Source organism: Rhinolophus sinicus, chromosome 1 (assembly GCF_057876585.1).
Source record: "Rhinolophus sinicus isolate RSI-liver-muscle chromosome 1, RSI-T2T, whole genome shotgun sequence".
Classification (NCBI taxonomy): Eukaryota; Metazoa; Chordata; class Mammalia; order Chiroptera; family Rhinolophidae; genus Rhinolophus; species Rhinolophus sinicus.
In genome coordinates, this window is record NC_142501.1 from 7768383 (window position 1) to 7787314 (window position 18932).

The following is an 18932-nucleotide window of genomic DNA, read 5'->3' on the forward strand; positions in this document are numbered from 1 at the left end:
CTTTGCCACCAAATAAACTATCCCTCGCCAGTTACCTACCTTCCCAAGGCTCCAGTTTCCTGTCTGTTAAATGAGGACTCTTCCAGGTTAAGACATTACAGGGGTTTTGGGTAGTTTTGTTTTGTTTTTGTCGCTCTTATCTTGGGCTTTTGTTTTAGCCAGAAGCTACCTTCCTGAGAAATAAAGGCTGTACCTTACCTGGCTTTTAAAATCCTGTCTCACTTTTTAGCTTCCAGCCCCTTCCTTCTCCAATAGAGCATAAAACTTGGTCAGGGTACAGTTTTTCCTCAAATTCCAGATGTTCTTCTGTGCTTTTCAGAAAGTATGTTATATTCTAGCCTATGTTGAATGTGCCCTATATTTTTTGTCTTTGTGCAAGAAGTTAACAGGAAAAAGATTTCAGAGAACATTGATTACTTGGAGCTGTGGATAATGCAGGTGTGTTTGGGTCAGTGTGTGTTGTTGGCTCCAAGGAGTTCCAAGATTTTTCTATGCAAAGGATTTTGGAGGGATTCATTTCAAGTTCTTTCAAGGGATATTTGGCATTTGGCTAATTTGAAATGTCCAGTGTCAGTATTCTCCAAAAAGGGATAAGATGGAATTCCATGATATCAGCTGTGAAATGGCGTGCTGGTGGAATTAGCTAGCACCTCGGCGTGCACTAATTATTTGCATCCCAATTTATTCCTTAATGGTAGCCGGATGCTTCTCCTCCGATGCTGAAGAACCCCAATTAGTGTCAGTGATTTTTATGGCGTGTGAGGGCCGTAGGCCATGCTTCTGACTGGGTAGTCCTTTTAGACCAGCCTCAGAAGTGGGTCTTTGTCTTAGATTTCTCGTACTGTGATGCTTGAAGGACGTGTGCCTAATGTGGTGTAAGAGTCTTTCTTAGATCACTTTAGTTCATCTGTACAAACACAGTTTCAAAAAGGGTGTCAGCACTGGGAGGTGTGCTCATGGTGTTGACTTCGGGGACGATGGGCAGAATTTTTCTTGTATCTTAACATCAGGCCTGCCCCACAGGTAGATACTTTTATACGCAGCTATGCAGATTAATTATTTGGAGCTTCCCAAAACAAGCAATCTGTTCTGTGTTGGTATTTAAATTGTGACCTTGTGTTTGGTGTGGGGTTTTTAAAATCCTAGTTAGTTACATTGTAACAGTTATTACGTACATTTACCTTTGTGTTACGAGGAAAGGTTATTGTTCTACAAGAGGAAAGGTTATTATTTTACAAAGGTAATTTGTGTGTACCTGTGTGAGAGAAGGTTGCCAAGGTAGTAAGGTGTCAGGAGACATATTTTAGGTTTTATAACCTTTTAGTGGTATGGAATGGAGTGTAGTAGAAATCACTTGTTTTTAGATCAGGAAATGAGAGTTGGACTTCTCCTGGTGAGTTTACTCTTCTCTTCTTATAGGTGGGAAAGGGTGCTAACATTTGTGGGGTGTTGGTTTTTTAATCTCGTATGCCAGGTTCTGTCCAAGGTGTTTTGAGTTGCCTTACAAAATCCACCCAGTAGACCTGAGACGTCAGTTATCTCTCCTTTCCTGAGAGGTCATAGGGTGAGCGAGGGGTCAGGACTTGGATGTGAGCGTCCTCTCCCCTTGGCTACGAAGCCGTTACCAGGACCCGTGGTAGCTCAGTGCCTGTTCCTGGTAGATTGGCCTTGGAATCCATATTTCAGGCTGTGCCCCCCTTCCTTTTTAAAGTTATCGTGAACTTGAAATCTGGACTTGGACAAAATACTGGAAAGCATGGTTTTTGTGACTGTGCCATGTGAGTCACTCTGGGAGTTTTTCTAAACTTTCACTTTCCCCACACCTGGCCAGTTCTGCAAGTGCACCTGAGATTTAATCTAAAAAGTGTCTCTTTCATACCCAGTTCTGCCATTCTATCTTGAGCTGAAAACTTTTTATCAGCTCAAAGAGTGATATAACGTGGAAGGGGCTGTCTCTCCGTCTGTTGCTGGTTTACAGTGCACAGGAAGAATCCTATTATCTGGTGACTGCTCTCAGTTTGACCAGATGAGACTGGAAAGATCCGTTTACAAAAGACAGCCCTCTTCCCAGTATGCCTTAGGCTCTCTTCCTCACGGGCTTGTGTTCGAGACACCTTAGTGCTCATTAGATTTGTCTGAGGCTTCTGACTGCTGCCTTCGTTATCTTTTTCTGGAGGTAAGAGTAACAAAATAAAGCAAAACAAAGCCCATTTATGTTGGAGCAGAACTGTACATCAAAGTTTACATTTGAAATATATGACAGTTGAGCTTGAACAAGATGGGCATTGGGGGTGCTGATCCCCAACCCCCGGCACACTCAAATCTGTACACTCGAAAATCTGCGTATAACTTAAAAAAAAATTTTTTTTAAACTTTATTTTAAGTGTGGTTTTCCAGGTCCCGTCAGTTCCAAGGCAAGTAGTTGTTTCAATCTAGTTGTGGAGGGCACAGCTCACAGTGGCCCATGCGGGCATCGAACCGGCAGCTTTGTTAAGAGCAACGCATTCTAACCAACTGAACTAACCGGCCTCCCCTGCACATAACTTTTGACTCCCCAAAAACTTTACTAGTAGCCTACTGTTGACTGGAAGCCGTACCATAACATAATTGGTTAACATGTATTTTTTGTGTTAGATGTATTATATACTGTATTTTTTATAATAAAGAAAGATAGAGAAAATGTTATTAAGAAAATCATAAGGAAGAGAAAATAAAATTACAGTATTTACTGAAACAATCTGCAGGTAAGTGACCCGCACAATTCAAACCCATGTTGGTCAAGGATCAATTGTATAATGAAATCAGGGCTTTCGTAGTGAATGACGTGGTCCCCTTGCACTGAGACTGGATAGCTTTTTATTATTAGGCTGCTGAAAGTCTTCTTACTACCTGCGGTACCTGCAGTTTGGGTGAAAAGGTTCTCGTGGGGACAAACACAGTCAGGACTTTCTGTGCTGGGCTCTGTTTGCTTTGTAAGTGATGCACATGACCCTGCAGGTAGATGAACCGTAACGTGATTTATTGGTTTGTCTGTGGCTTGTTATCTGATGCTTCGTTGTGGGGAAGTTAAGAAAGAGAAAACATTAGCTACAAGGGGAAATATTCGTATTGCAGTATGTGCATGGAAGCTGTTCTGTAGGCAAGTGTGGGAGTTCATCGTAACACTTGACTGTCAGCCTGATTGGAAGATGGTTCTATGTTCGAACATCACGTCCCTGAACGTGGATTAAGGAAGGTCTTCTGTGTGTCGTGTTCTAATTTTCATTAACAAGTATTGATAGGCGCGGTTCTAAGCACGGGAGATGCAGTGGTGGGCACGATAGGGCTCCTTGCCTGCTCTGGAGGCGAGACTGCGAACAGGGAGTAACTAAGGATGTCAGGTGGCGATAACAGCTATGAAGAGGATAGAAAGACAGTAAGGGAGCGACTCGGGGAGCGCTGCTTCAGAGGAGTCAGGAGAACGTTGCCTCTTCTGAAGCCTTTTCTGCCAGCAGGCCGGTCAGACTTGATGTGTGGGATAGGTGAAAATGGCATTAAGCAAAGTAAATAATTTGCTTTAGCCCTGACTATCTTAAGAGGTAAATCCAAAGAGTAGAAGTGGGTTGACTGAAGTCTTCCTTCTGTTTATATCTTTATACTTTGTGAATGGGAACCTGTCTTGAAAGAGCTTGAGACAGAGCATTAGCGGTACCTCGGGAAGGGTATGAAAGAGGAACGTTGTTTGCTTTTTAAAAAATCCTTCCAATAAAAAAATGTAGACGTGTTAAAATATTGGTGAGTGCTAGGCGTTGTTAGAAACATCCTTTAGCCGTGTGTATGTTTCTTTGTTGGGGAGTTGGGTTGGGGTGTTACAGTCATCGTCCTTTGTTAAAGCTTCAAGTGAAGCCGGCAAATAAATATGAGCAGCAGCTGTGTGCAGAGCACTCCTCAAGGTACTGCTTCAAATGAAGTGACTGAGTGGAACTTGAGGTGTGGGGGGGGGGGCTGTTGAAGGAAGCAGGGATAGCTGAGGGGGGCTCTGGGCAGGGAAGGAAGTAGTACAGGTCAGGCAGGTCGTCTTGGTTACCCATCGCCCAGAGAGTTCGTCCTCCCAGCCTTTCCCAGCTCGCTGGCTGGCGTCCTGCATGCCCTCACCCACCCTTTCTGTGCTCTGATGATAGAGGTATATGGCGAGCTGAGAGAAACCTAAGAAATTGGCTAGTGTGGCTCTTTGGCTGTGCGACTCAGGAAAGATGCTGAGAAGGTGGAGACTTGCCCTAAGTTACGCGGCTTTACACTGACAGTCAAGGACCCTGTGCTTTGCTAGGCTAGTGTTCTTTCCACCACAGCCCATGCTCTCACCAGAGGATTGATATTTCACAGTTGCTCTTGAGCAGAAAAAGAAAGGAAGCCTCTGGGTGCTAATGCACTCACTTAGGGAAAGCCTGTGTAGTTCCACTCTTAAAAGCCAGAGGAAAGACAGCACATCGGACTTGAAAGCAGAGTATGGACAGAGAAAATTGTACCACTGTTACTTTTCACAGAGCTGCTCAGTGTTGGTTTCTTAGGCCCCACTGAGACACAGTCTCATCCTGATTATGTCTTGGTCCAGAGTGATGACTGGAAAAGCTCTTTGCCACATTTAGCATTAGTTGTGAAGGTAGAATAAGGCCCTTTAGATGTAGGGGAAATTTTTGATCTGTGGCTAAAATTGAGTTCCAGAATTCAAGAGTTAAGGCCCTAGCAGTCCTGAGTTTTCACCTCCAGGCCTCAGTTTCAGGGAACCTTTCACTTCTGCTTTAGAAGTGCCCTAAGTATGAAGCATCACTTTGAGCTTATTCGACTGTGCCCGAGAACAGTAGGGACTTTTGGAGCAGGGCTTCTTCCCCGGACATTTCCAGTTGTGTCCCTTTGGCAGTAATGTGAGAGGGCACTCTGCTGTAAAGGTCCATGTGATGGGCACTTTATGGAGGCAGCAGAGCATGTGACGGAAGATGTGTGACCTCAGTCTGACTCTGTCACTTATCCGCGGTGACCTGCATTTTCCCTGGGCCACAGTTTCCTCATCTGTAAAATGGAGCTACGCTTTCCCCGGGTCATTGGGAAAAGGAAGTAAAATAGGCAAACCATACGAGTGCAGCCCCTCTCGGTGACACTAGACCGGTCCATTAAACAAGCATTGCCCGTTGTGCTATGTACCGAGGCACTGGACTGCGGCAGGGCTGGTTCCTGCCCAACCTATTGCTTTTGTGTCCTCAAATATCTGCCCTGTAGAGAAGGGCAATTAAACAGGTGTATCAGGAGTGCTGTCATGGGGGAGTGCAAGGTGCTGGCCCAAGACACGTAGCCCTGACTCGGAAGGTCAGCGAGCCTCCTCCAAGAGGATGCTTTACTTCCTCATCACCCTCTTGTCTCAGCTCCCTCTTCCCGTCTGTTGGCTCGTTCCTCCCTTCTCCTTGACCCTTAGCCTTCTCTGGACTCCCCGGGCGCTCTCAGATCTTCCCAGGCTTCCTGACTGTCCACAAACCGACGACCCCACGTTGGTACCTTCAGCCATTCCTCCCCTACCTTCTCCACCTCCTGCTTGGCGCTGCCGCTTGGACAGCTCCCCAGTAACTTGAGCGGCACAGTCCAAAGCTGAACGCATATTCCTCCCAAACACACTCCTCCATTTCCCCTCCTCCAGAAGTAGCTTTACTACCCACCTAGTTTCTCCAGTCAGAGCCTCCTTTTCTCTCAGCGCCTTCCACATCTAATCCACCACCACGTCACTGGCAGTGCTGTTTCACAATCTGGCAGGAATTTGTCCCTCTGAGCCACCCCCTTCTCCTGCCTGGAACACTGTGACTGCCTCTTACCATGGCCTCCCCATTTCTACTCCTTCTTTATTCCACTTGGCCTAGAATAGCCAACAGTCACCTGTCTCCTCCACTTAAGGTCTTTTAACGGTTTCACTTAGCACTTAGGAGAAAATCCAGACTCCCTGCTGTTTCTCAAGGCCCGGAATACCCGGCCTCTGCCTGCCCCTCTGAGCGCCTGTCCTGCGGCTTTTGCTTCCCGTCCTCCAGCCACATTCACTTTCTGTTAGTCTCCTGAAGGTGCCGTGCACTTTCCCATCGCAGGGACAGTGCTAATTCCTCAGGCCAGCCCAGGCTTTTCTCATCCTTCAGGATATTTGTTGCACGGATAAATAGCATGAGACGGCGGGTGGGGTAAGGAGGAAAAGTGTCCTTGGAAGAGCTGAAAGAATGAGTTTGGCTGTGGCCTAGGTGGAATTACTCAAGCAAAACAGCTAAGAGTCAGGCAGCCAGAACTCCGACTGCTGAGGAGAGTATAAAATGATGCCACTACTTTGGGAAAACAGAAGTTTCCTAAAAAGTTGAACGTATGTCTACCCTGTGATCTAGAAGTTCCGTTTCTAGATACTTATCCAAGAGGTGAAAGTGATTGTCCACATATAGGCCTTGTACAAAACATTCACAGCAGCCTTCTTCATGATTGCCCCAAACTGCAAGCAGCCCGATGTCCATCTGCGGGACAGTGGATAAACACGCTGGTATGTTTGCACAGGGGAACCCCACTCCGCAATAAAAAGGAACAAACTACTGACACGTGTAATAAGGATGAGTCTCACACATAATATCTGAGTGGAAAGCCAGACACAAAAAGTACACAGTGGATGATCCCATTTATAACACATTCTAGAGTAGACACAACTATGCTACTAGAAATCAGATCAGGGGTTGCTTCTTGGCTGGAAAGGGTTTGCCTGGGATGGGGGGACAGCAAAGAACTTTCTAGAGTGATGGAAATGTTCTCAGGCTTGATAGGCATTCATCGATTCTGATTGAATCATATACTGTATGTAAATCATACCTAAAAATCTAGGAATTGCCCTAGATTCCTTCCCCCCACACACTCTCAACGCTGAATCTCCCAGCAAGTTCTTTTCACTTTCTGTGCAAAACATGTCCTGAATTTGTTCTCTCCGATCCCAAGCACCGTCCCCTTATCTGGACTACTGTATTAGTAGCCTCCTGACTGGTTTTCTAATCCCCTATTTTTACCCTCTTCCCAAATCATTTTTCCACTTATCAGCTAAAATGGTCTTTAAAAATCCAAATTGGATTATGTCAGTTGTCTTTGTCCAGCCAATAGCTTCTCATTGCTTTCGTGGGGGCCAACAAGGGCTCTGTGACCCCTGCCTCCTGTGGGTCCCTCTGACCTGGCCGCCTCCTTGCTCCCTAAGTTGCAGCCTCTTTGACCTTCCTGCTGTTTCTCGACACCTCCAGCTCTTTTCTACCTCAGGCTCCTCCCTCTGCCTAGAGCGCTCTGCCTCCCAAATGGGTGAGAGACTTGTTTCTGTTTGTCATTCAGATTCAGTTTAAATGTTTCCCCTGAGAGGTTTTCTGTGACCCTCCCTGTCTGAAGTAGTGCCCCATGCATCACCCTGCTGGGTTCCTAAATTAGATCACCATCTGAAATGGTCTTTTATTTATTTGCCTGTCTCCTCCTAGGATTAAGCTTGGCTGTTCGCTGCTGTACACTTCGTATCTGCAGCAGTATTTGGCCCACAGTGGGCCCTGTGTACTGACCAAGCGAAGGCGGCGATGGGATGAGGACTGTTCGGGAGGCACGCTTGTGAGGACGAAGGAGGGTCCAGGAGAGGCAGGACCTTCGCCTTGGAAACTAGGTGATGGTCGTGCCGTTCACTGAAGTAGAAAACAATGGAGAAAGAGAAGACGGGTACAGGGTAAAGTGATGGCTCTCGGTAGGGACTTCAGTTTGAGATGCTGGTGAGGAAGGCATCATGTGTTTGAGGCACAGGCGACCGAGCTGGGCTGTGGGCTGAGACTTGGAGGTGAGCGTGTGTCAGCCTGGGGCGGACGGGGATGACGGGATGAGTGCGGAGAAGGGGCTCCTCCCTTGTTTCCTGCCGGGGTGATGGGCCCCTCCTGCCAGTAACGGGCCTTATGGAGCTCAGCCCCGACAAGGTTCTGTAGTTTTAGACACCGCCCCCCACCCCCAACCCCGGTTCTGTTATGTGGCTAATAATGACAAGTGCTCAGAGCGTCAGGACAAAAGCGAGGAATGGGAACATTAAGGGCAGGGTGGTGTTTAAAGAGCAAGGAGGCGGCAACCAGACAGGTTTGGAGGAAAAGCCAGAGACCATGACGTTTCTCGCCAAGGGTGCTGAGAAGTGCCAGTTGGGGAGGGAGGGCATAACTGAAGCCCGGTTGTTAGGCATTGAAGAGAGAGGGAGGCGAAGAAGAGGAGACAAGTTTGGAGTTAGGTCTTCCTGAAGTTTGGCTGTGAGCACAGGAAAGGGAACCTTGAGCCGGTGTAAACAGCCGGGAAGGAGCCCGCACAGGGCCGTTTGAAGATGCCGGGGAGTGTTGGATTGAGGACCTTCCTGGAAACCTCAGGCGCAAGGCGACCCAGGGGACTGGCTTTGGGTAGTAAGAATCCCCCTTCCTGAGGAAAGCAGGTGTGTGGGTGGGCGCACACGGGTACTGGGCAGGAGGGCAAGGGGTGCTTGCTTGTCTGTGTATTGTCTGCAGGTCCTCTGCTGAGGCCCAAGAGTGAGGCGGAGAGTTGGAAGCTTGAAGAAGGCAGGAGCGGTTTGGGTGAACTGTGGCGAGCGGATAAGGCACCTAGGGAGACAGATATTGCAGGGGGCACGTGAAAAGTAGTTTGGGTGAGCGCTCTTCCTCCTGGGGTTTTCGAGACGCCTCAGACCTTTACGCTTCTCTGGCTTCCAGTGATTTGGACTCAGCTTTGCCTGCCTCATGTCTGGCAATTGCAGTCCCTCCCCCGTACACCTCTGCCATTCCCATTGCTAGATTAGGGACTCGTACGTCACCACACAGCTCTCATAGCTTATTTATGTTTCTCCAGGACTTCTGTAGTCTTCACTGTGTTAGGGAGGGCCAGTGTTCTAAGTGTTGTGTCAAAGCAGCACGGGACGGGGGCCACTCTTCTCCCTCGGAGCTGGGCTGCCCCAGGTCTGCAGAGGCACCTGGGGCCCAGTGGCCTGGCTGGGGCACCAGAGGTGGGAGTCATCCGGCCTCTTCCCAACCCCAGCCAAATCAGCTCTCGTCATCTCTCTTATCTTTCGGGTATGGGCATAAGATTTTTGCTGGAAAAACTGCAAAATATTTCCGAACATCACTGAGCTAGGCTCTAAGGTCCTTGCGCTCAGGTTGTGTTCTGTTTTGTTTTACAGCCCCAGCAGCTGGCATGTTGCCTTGAGTGCATTGCGAGTGAGCTTCCCGTTTTGCCTCTGAGCCTCTGCTCTGGAATGGCCTATCTTCCTTCTCATCTTTGTCTGTAGATTGCAGTTACTATAGGATGTGTCTGTTTCGCCACAGGATTGTCTCTTCTTAGATGGCCACCATGCCTTGTTCATCTTTATGTCCCTTTCCTATAGTAGGTATTAAAGAATGTTAAATTTGGATTTGTGGAAAACTTGCAAAGCATTCCTAAGAGTGAGTAAAATGGTTGAAGGATGGGGAAAAATTTCAGAGAAAACATCAGCCAAAGAACTAAGTTAATTTAGCCTGTAATGAGTTAATGAGGGTCTTAGGTGTGTTCGAATGATGGCTGTTCCTCAACTCTGAGAGGAAAACAATGCCGTGTTTCTCCGAAAATAAGACCTAGCTGGACCGTCAGCTCTATTGCGTCTTTTGGAGCAAAAATTAATATAAGACCCAGTCTTATCTTACTGTAAGACTGGGTGTAATGTAATACCGGCTCATATATTAATTTTTGCTCCAAAAGACGCATTAGAGCTGATGGTCCGGCTAAGTCTTGTTTTCGGGGCAACACGGTAGCAGATGAGGTTGGCTGGGGTATTAGTGGTGTAGGTGAACAAGCCAGAGGACTCCCTGCCCTGTGAGGAAAGCGGGGAATTTCTCCTGGAGCTTTGGAACAATGGGATAGACTCATTTGTGTTCCTACTTGATGGCAGAGGTAAGGGGAACATGCCCTCAAGATTCCAGCCAAATGACTCCCTTAAACTTGACGTGCACAGTCAGTGTAAATGAAGCTACACAGATTTACAGGTATGTGCATTAGCGAACAGACAGATGCAAAAAAGTACATGTTGCATCGAATTGTGTGGTTTTGTTTTGTTTTGTTCCTAGTGGATACCGTGGTTCCCCAAAAATAAGACCTAGCCGGACAGTCAGCTCTCATGCGTCATTTGGAGCAAAAATTAATGTAAGACCCGGTCTTATTTTACTATCATATAAGACTGGGTCTAATATAATATAACATAATACTAGGTCTTGTATTAATTTTTGCTCCAAAAGACACATTAGAGCTGATTGTCCGGCTAGGTCTTATTTTCGGGGAAAGCACCGTATGTGAATTTAAACATAACAGCAGTAGACTCTTCATCTTTTTTCAGTTGAAAAGTCTTTGTGGATGAGGATTTAAGTTCCAACATACTGAATAGAAGAAATTTGAGTTGGAGTGAAGGCCTTTGCAGCCTGCATCATACGTTAAATGTCTCTTTAAAAAAAAACTTTCAAAAATTTTGTTAACACTGTCCAGCAAAGTGCTAAAAGTTGGCTACCCCTAAAGATAAGGGACACAGGCCAAATGAAGCCGATCGGAATGAGACAGCAGAGAAAATACAAGAAAAAGAAAAATTCTATTTCAGTTCAGCCAGGATTGCTAAGTATATAGCATGCTAGGCACAAGAAATGCAAAAATAAATAAAACATCTTCCCTTTCCTTGTTCAGTGTCTGTGGGAGACGCAGACCTGGAAAATTAATATTTATAAAATCTGTTTAGGGTCGGTAAGGCTGTAATGGGTGCCGCTGGAGTTCTAGGAGAGAACTAGGGAGAAGATCAGAGAAGGCTGTAAAGGAGGGGACATGTGAGCAGGACCTGGAAGGACGGATGGGAGAGGAGACAGCCAACTGGACGAGTGGGGAAGGGCCATTCCAGGGGCAGGGAGGTCCCCCAAGAATCAAGGCTCAGGAGTATGAGGTGCATTAACTAGCCCAGTGCAGGTTCTCGGGGACTGGAGATCACGGGCAAGGGACGCTCAGAGGGAGTGTGGGCCAGTCAGGTGGGGGCAGCTTGGTGATAGGCCTTGAATCTGGGCCAGGGCACTGGGTTCTCATAAGTGGAACAAGGTTTTGTGATGTGAGGTGTGGTATGTGTTCCGATTGTGAGGAGAGGTGGAGGTGGGAAGGGGACGGGAGGGCTGGAACCAGATGACGGTGTCATCATCCTGGCCTCTTCCTGTTCTGGTTTTCCCATGGCTGAAGCCCTAATCTACACGAGAAAGAGCTGTACAATTTAGCAACTGGTTTCAGTAAAATGAATTTACAGGAATTTTTAGCATTAATCCACTTTGATGTTATTTAACAAAAACTTGAATAAGTAATACTAAATACTAAATGTAAATAATTATTTTATATAAAAAATTCTAAGTTTCAGGCATTGTTCTAAATACTTAAACGTATTAATTTCTTAATTCTTATAAAAATTCTCTGAGGTAATACTATTAACTCCATTTTCAGATGAGGAACCGGTAACAGAGAGGTTGAGTGACTTGCCCAAGGTCTCTCTCATCTAAAAAGCAGAGCCAGGATGTGAAATCAGGCATCCTGACCCCAGATTCTGTGCCCTGCACCTGTACATAGTACAATTCTGTGTTTGATTCGAATGAACTGGAAGATAACTCTTGCAGAGTAAGTTTGTGAGCCCTTTGAAGGAGAAGGGTTGGGTTTTGGATTGAAGAAGTGAGTGGAGCCCAGGAATTGCTGTTTTGGGGCCTCCCTGTTGGGACACCATCCGTGTGAGGCAGGGACTTCCTGCCCCCCCCCCCCCCCCCCCCGTGGTCCCAGCGCCTGGAGCAGTGCTTGGCGTGTAGTCAGTGCTCAGCAGGCCGTTTCTGTGCGATTGACCAATGAAGTACAGTTTTGCTGCAGCTCAAAGGAATATCCCGTGGAAGTGTCAGCTTCTTTTTCCCCTTGGTTCTCTGTTCACGGTCCCTTTCTGAATTAATGAGTTCCATAAGTTTATTACTTGCTGGGTTTTGTTGAACTTACCTTGCTCAACTTTCAAAGGATGCCAGCTCAGTCTACCTTTTGCTGGATTTAAAAAATTAGCAATTTATTTTCAAAATCAAAGTGCTAGGTTTTAAGACTTCAGCAGAAATCTTTTTATATAAATATCTTTTGTTGGTGCTTTTGGTTTTTCATATACCTATATTTAAGTTGTGAACCTTGTGGGGGGTGGGAGATGAGGGTCAGGGGGATCAAATATATGGTGATGGAAGGAGAACTGACTCTGGGTAGTGAACACACAATGGGATCTATAGATGATGTAATACAGAATTGTACACCTGAAATCTATGTAATTTTACTAACAATTGTCACCCCAGTAAATTTAAAAAAAAAAAGATGTGAACCTTGAAAATGTTATTAAAGAGAATTGGAATTGACTTCTAATTATAGTAGTTGATATCCTATATTTATGGAATCCTTTCTCAATAGACCAAGCATTATCTCTACTTACCTTTTCTTGCCAGTGTTCTTAATACTCGATACCGATCCATCTGTATCTGCTGAAGAAGCTTCTTCAATGAGCCATTCTTTAAATCTCTTCCAGGAAGCCGGTGATGCGTAACACAGCTCAGGAGGTGTCTCTGCTCTTTCAAGTCACAGTGTTGGCCATGTCCAGTCATATGTCTGATTTCAGTAGCAAATCGATAGGTGAGACGCGTCCCTCACATGGAGCAGACTCATGTTTTCTCCGCTTTAGTTCGTTCTAAATTAAATTGTTTGCGAATAGGAAAGCAGGCAGTTTTGTCTCTTTGCACCTATAAATGAGTGAAAGACTAAGGTGCCATAAGCCAGTATTTTGTTTCTCTTGTTGACCTGATTCAGCTTATTAACATTTTATTAAAATATGTACCTCATAGTATTTTCTTTTATGAATAAGATTGCACTCTACTAAATTAAAAATTTGAAACAATCCCACTACTTGAACAGTATTTCTGTTCTAAAGTTAAAAGGGTCATATGAAAATAGTTACTTTTGTTGAAACAGCTGTACATGGAAATAATTATATATGTTAAAGAAAAAAATTTCAAGAATGTTAGCATAGTGTTTTAATTTGAACAAGTTTTAGAACTGTCTTTTATTGAAATGTATCATTTTATTATAAAATTAGTGTGCTCGTGGTATAAAATTCAATCAATACAGAGATGTATACACTTACTGCGCAGAGACAACTGTGTACAGTTTAGTGCATATTCTGCGCTTTAAAAAAATGTCTTTAAAATATTTTTTTATGCTTTATTTTTTTAGAGCAGTGTTAGGCGCAGAGCAAAATGGAGCGGAAGGTGCAGCTTCCCCATATGCGCTCTGCCCGCACCCGCACAGCCTGTTACCAGTGTCGCCTGCCAGCCTGGCACGCGACTTACAATTGATGAACCCACATTGACACGTCATTGTCACCCAGGGTCCGTAGTTTACATTAGAGTTTACTCTCAGTGATGTACATTCATTCTGTGGTTTCTGTTTGCAGGTGGTTGGTTCATCTCCTGAAGCCTTCTTCAGTATTTGTTTCAGACAGCCTGTGCTGAATTATTATCTGATTTTTTCTATATGGGAACAACATAATTTGTGTGTATTAAACCACTTATCTAACGGCTAACATTTATCGATCCTTGACGAAGAGCCAGGCCCAGTGCACAGTATTTGTATTCATTAGTTAATTATCGAAAACAGCTGTACTTCATCTGTAAAATGGGGATAAAGAAGCAGATTCAAGAGGGGTTAAGTCATCTGTCACTCAGCCACTCAGCCACTCAGTGATAGAACCAGAGCTGGAACCCAGCTCTGTGTGGCTCCGAAACCTCTTTCTCCCTTTAACATAAAAGGTGTACCCGTAAAAACGCCTAGCTGCTTCCTTCCCTTCCACTGAACTCAGGCAGCCCCCTCATACACACATGCTCGTGGGGTCTGTCTCTCTCACCCATTTCTTTTCACAGTGTTTAGCTGACGTTTTGGTCATTTATCTATTTCTTCCACTAGAATGTAAACTCCGTGGATAGAAACCGTGCCTTCTTCACCTTTGCATCTCTGTTGCCTAGAGCAGTGAGTGCGTGGCACACAGTAGGAGCTCACGTTTGTTGTAAAGATTATGTAGCATACGTTGTGTCAGTGCATAAGATTTACTTTTAATCACTTTTCTAGGATAAACATTAAATTCGTTTCCTTTTTAGTTAGTGATTTACGTGAGAGAGTTGAAGGAGAGGTCCCTTGAGAAGATGCTGAGGAACCGGTTAGGTGGGTGACATTCTGTTGTGGCTGAAGAGATGGAAGTGGTTTGGACGAGCAGGTGGGAGACCACCGAGCTGCTGTCAGACCTCTTGGTGATAACTCTTCTTTTTCTTTTTAATTTTTTTTTTTTTTTTTTTAAGATTTTATTGGGGAAGGGGTACAGGACTTTATTGGGGAACAGTGTGTACTTCCAGGACTTTTTTCCAAGTCAAGTTGTTGTCCTTTCAGTCTTAGTTGTGGAGGGCGCAGCTCAGCTCCAGGTCCAGTTGCCGTTACTAGTTGCAGGGGGCGCAGCCCACCATCCCTTGCGGGAGTTGAACCGGCAACCTTGTGGTTGAGAGGACGCGCTCCAACCAACTGAGCCATCCGGGAGGCAGCTCAGCTCAAGGTGCCGTGTTCAATCTTAGTTGCAGGGGGCGCTGCCCACCATCCCTTGTGGGACTCGAGGAGTTGAACTGGCAACCTTGTGGTTGAGAGCCCACTGGCCCATGTGGGAATCGAACCGTTAGCCTTCGGAGTTAGGAGCATGGAGCTCTAACCGCCTGAGCCACCGGGCTGGCCCGGTGATAACTCTTCTCCGCCAGTCCCGGGCCGGTCTCTTCCGAACTGCTGCCAGAAGTCTTCTCAAATACCGCCTTGCCATGTCCCTCAGCTGTGCGCTGAATGAAACGTCCAGGCAGGAGGACCCTGCCCTGCCTTTCCAGCCCCGTCTCCCAGGTTCCCTACACGGGTCCTCGTGCAGATTCTGTGTCCCCATTTCCACGCGTGTGTCTATGCCCTCTTTTCCCAGTCTCCGTCTGTTGAGATCTCTATCTTTCCAGGCTTTTCTCAAATGCTCCTTCCATGAAACTTAACATTCCCTTAACTGGGTGTTTTTTCGTGGCATTTGGTCATTTTCTTGTGTGCATTTAGTCTCTTTTTATCAGACCCTTCTAAGCATGTTCTGACCTCCTTCCCCAGTCCTCTCTGAGGGGGGATGGCGGTGTCAGCACTCCTTATGTTCTCTGCAGGGCGTGGAGTCTGGGAGCGGCCTGTGAATCGTTTTTAGGCAGAGAAGCACCAACGTAGACAGAGGCAGAGTTCATGGTATTTAGTTTGGCACAGGGAAAATTGTCCCTAGCCAAGGATTGTTCGGTGGTCAGGAACCTTTCGAAGAGAAGCCAGGCAATGGTGGTGAGAAGGCAGGTAAAGAATGAAGTGTAGCGGGCCTCGTGCACTGGGCTAGAAGCCAGGAAGCCAGACGGGGACAGGACGAGGTGAGGAGCAGCAAGTCCTTTTCATAGTTCTGAGTGAGTCCCAGGACTTGTCCTCAGGGTTTTCACCAGTAGAGTGAGGGAAACAGGGAGATCGAAGATAATACATTATAGTAATTTGGCCACAGAGAAGGGAAGGTGCTAGAAAACACTGGTCGATTCCAGAAAAGTGATCACAGTAAGAGCCAGCGAGCTTTAGCAAGAGTGCGGTCCTGAGCAGGTGGGCACAAAGGCTGGCATCGTGCTGGAGTCAGTCTCAGGGTCAAGACGTCCGTGGTCCTGTCCCCCTTTGCTGAACATTGCAGAAAGTAGCTCGAACATATTTTAGGACGACGATGACGACGGAAGGTTAGCTTTTAGTGTCAGCTCAGGTCTTAAGGTAGAAGTAGGTAGAATTTAGTGTTTGACACTCTTATAGCAGCTTGTTCTTCTGAACTTTGTGTGTTTGCAGGGCTGGAGACTGAGTCACGGGAGTGAGCCAGGACTGAGGGAGACCGAGTAATGAAATGCTCGTTCCTGGGTGTCCTCGGGTCTCTGAGACTAAGATAGCATTTTTGGGTTTTGCTTTGTTTTGTTTTTTTAATTCAGGTGAAATTCACACAATCTAAAGTGAGCCGTTTTTACTATATTATCAACTCTGTAATCTTACAACTGAAAGTTTGTACCCTTTGACCAAAATTAACCGGTTTGAAGTGAACAATTCAGCACTTCAGTGGCATTTAGTACGTTCACCCACCACCTCTGTCTCGTTGCAAAACATTTTCAGTACCCGAATAGAAACCCCATGCCCCCAGCCCCTGGCAGCTACCAGTCTGCTTTCTGCCTGTGGATTCACCCTTTTCGGTTATTTCTTATAAATGGGATCATACAATATGTGACCCTTGTGCCTGGCTCCTTTCACTTAGCAGTTTTTGAGGTTCATCCCATTTTGAGGTCCCTCCTTGTTGCAGCACATGTTAGTACTTCCTTCCCTTTTATGGCTGGGTGCCCTTCTGTTGGATGGCTAGACCAGTTTGCTTACTCTTTCACCTGCTGCTGGGCATTTGGGTTGGTTCCACCTTCTGGTTGCTTTGAAGAATGCTACTATGGACGTGCACTGCGTGTACTTATTTACCTTTTTTCAATTCCTAATAATAAGTTAATAAAGTATCTGGTTCAGTTGTAACAAATGCGCTATATTTGAGATGTTTCCGTTTGCTACAATCGTGAACCAATATGGATACCTTATTATTAACTGAACTCCATAGTTTATGTTTGGGTTCACTTTTGTTCCACATTCTGTGGATTTTGACAAAACCATAACCATCATGTATCCAGCTGTACAGTATCTGACAGGATAATTTCAGGGTCCCCGAAGTCCCCTGTGCTCCAACTGCGCACCCGTCCTCCCTCCCGGTGGACCCTGCCTTTTCCAGAATGCTGTGTAGTCGGAATCATACAGTATGTAGCCTTTTCAGACCGGCTTCTTTCACTCAGCAGGGTGCATTTACATTTCCTCCACGTCTTTTTGTAGCTTGGTAGCTCTTTTTTTTTCTTTTATCACTGAATAATATTTCATTGTACCACAGTCTGTTTATCCATTTACCTATCGAAGGGCATTTCTGTTGCTTACAAATTTTGGCAATTATAAACAAAGCTGCTATAAACATGAATGTGCATTGTGCAAGTTTTTGTGTTTACTTACATTTCAATTCATTTGAGTAAATACTTAGGAGCATGGCTGCTGGATCATATGATAAGACTATTTTAGCTTTGTAAGAAACTGCCAGACTATCTTCCAAAATGGCTATACATTAACTCTCTCTCTCTCTCTCTCTCTCTCTCTCTCTCTCTCTCTCTCTCTCTCTCTCTCTCCCCCTCTCCCTCCCTCCCTCAGAAAAAAATTTATATAACATAAGAGTTGCCATTTTAATCATTTCTAGGTATACATTATCCTGGCAGTGGTTATTCACAGTGTTGTAAAACTACCACCACTATCTGTTTCCAAAACTTTTTCATCACCCCAAACAAACTATGCACCAGTTAAGCAATAAATACCCATTCCCTCTTCCTTTGCAGGCCTCAGGACCTTTAATCTACTTTCTGTCTCTATGAATTTGCCTATTCTGGATATTTCATATCAGTGGAATCATACAGTAGTTGTGCTTTTGTGTTTGGCATATTTCACGTAGCTTAATGTTTTCAAAGTTCATCCATGTTGGAGCATATATCAGAACTTCATTCCTTTTTATGGTTGAATAATATTCCACTGTGTGTACATGCCACATTTTCTGTGTCCTTTCCTCTGTTGGTGGACACTTGGGTTGCTTCCACCTTTTGGGTATTGGGAGTAATGCTGCAGTGAACATTGGCATACAGGTATCTGTTTGCATCTCTGTTTTCAGTTCTTTTGCATATATACCTGGAGTGGAATGGCTGAGTCATATAGTAGTAACTCTGTCTATAATTTTTAGAGGAACTGCTAAACTGGCCTCCAAAGCAGCTGCGCCATTTTACATTCCCATGAGCAGTGTATGTGGGTTCCAGTTTCACAACCTGCCCAACACTTGTAATTTCCCATGTTTCGATTATAACCATCCAGGCAGGTATGAGGTGGATCTCATTGTAGTTTGATTTGAATTTCTCTAATAATGTTAAGCATCTTTTTATGTGCCTGTTGGCTATTTGTATGTCTTCTTTGGAGACATGTCTATTCAAGTCCTTTGCTTACTTTTTAGTTGCTTATTTTTAAATGTTTTATTGTTGAGTTGTAAGAGTTCTTTATATATTTTAGATACTAGACTCTTATCAGATACGTGATTTACATGTCTGGCAATTTGGAGTTCTTTTCTGCTGGTATCATTTGAACAAGTTAGTTTAGACACATTGGTTTAGATATGAATAAGCCTGTATGCAGGTTTAAACAGTAACGGAATCCCAGAAATAGAAGAAATTTTGAGTGATTTTTGAAATGTGTTTGATGTCTATATTTTTATTTAGTCATTGTATTTTGTCCTGATCTCTTTGAAGCCTGTACCTCTCACAAGACCCAGGAGACCTGGAGAAACCAAGCTTTGAGAGGCAGTCCCAGCGTGCATCAAATACTGTGAGCCACTTTATTCCTGAGACAGAGACATTTGCAGTTATGCATTGAATCGTGTCTCTGGGTTTTATCTGAAGGTCGTATTCCAAACACAGAATCACAGGAGCTCTCCCCAGTCATGGGCCGCCTGTCCTAAAACTTCAGTAGAGCTGTGCTTCAGGAAGGGTTCGTTTTCTGTCCTCAGCACAGTGCTGTGTGCAGGGTTTTGTGGGTTAACACTGACCTTTCAGCCGGTTCCCCTCCCACTGGAGTCCCTCTATGGGGAGTGCTGTGTTACGGGAGCTGTTCCCCGTGTGTTACCTCCTTGG

The 18932-nt window shown here is 45.3% G+C and overlaps 1 protein-coding gene across 4 annotated transcripts in view; it reads left to right on the top strand.

The window, feature by feature from the left end:
• TCF20 (transcription factor 20) overlaps positions 1 to 18932 on the top strand; it is a 161612-nt gene that overhangs the window by 69680 nt on the left and 73000 nt on the right. The gene's annotated exons all lie outside the window — the stretch shown is intronic.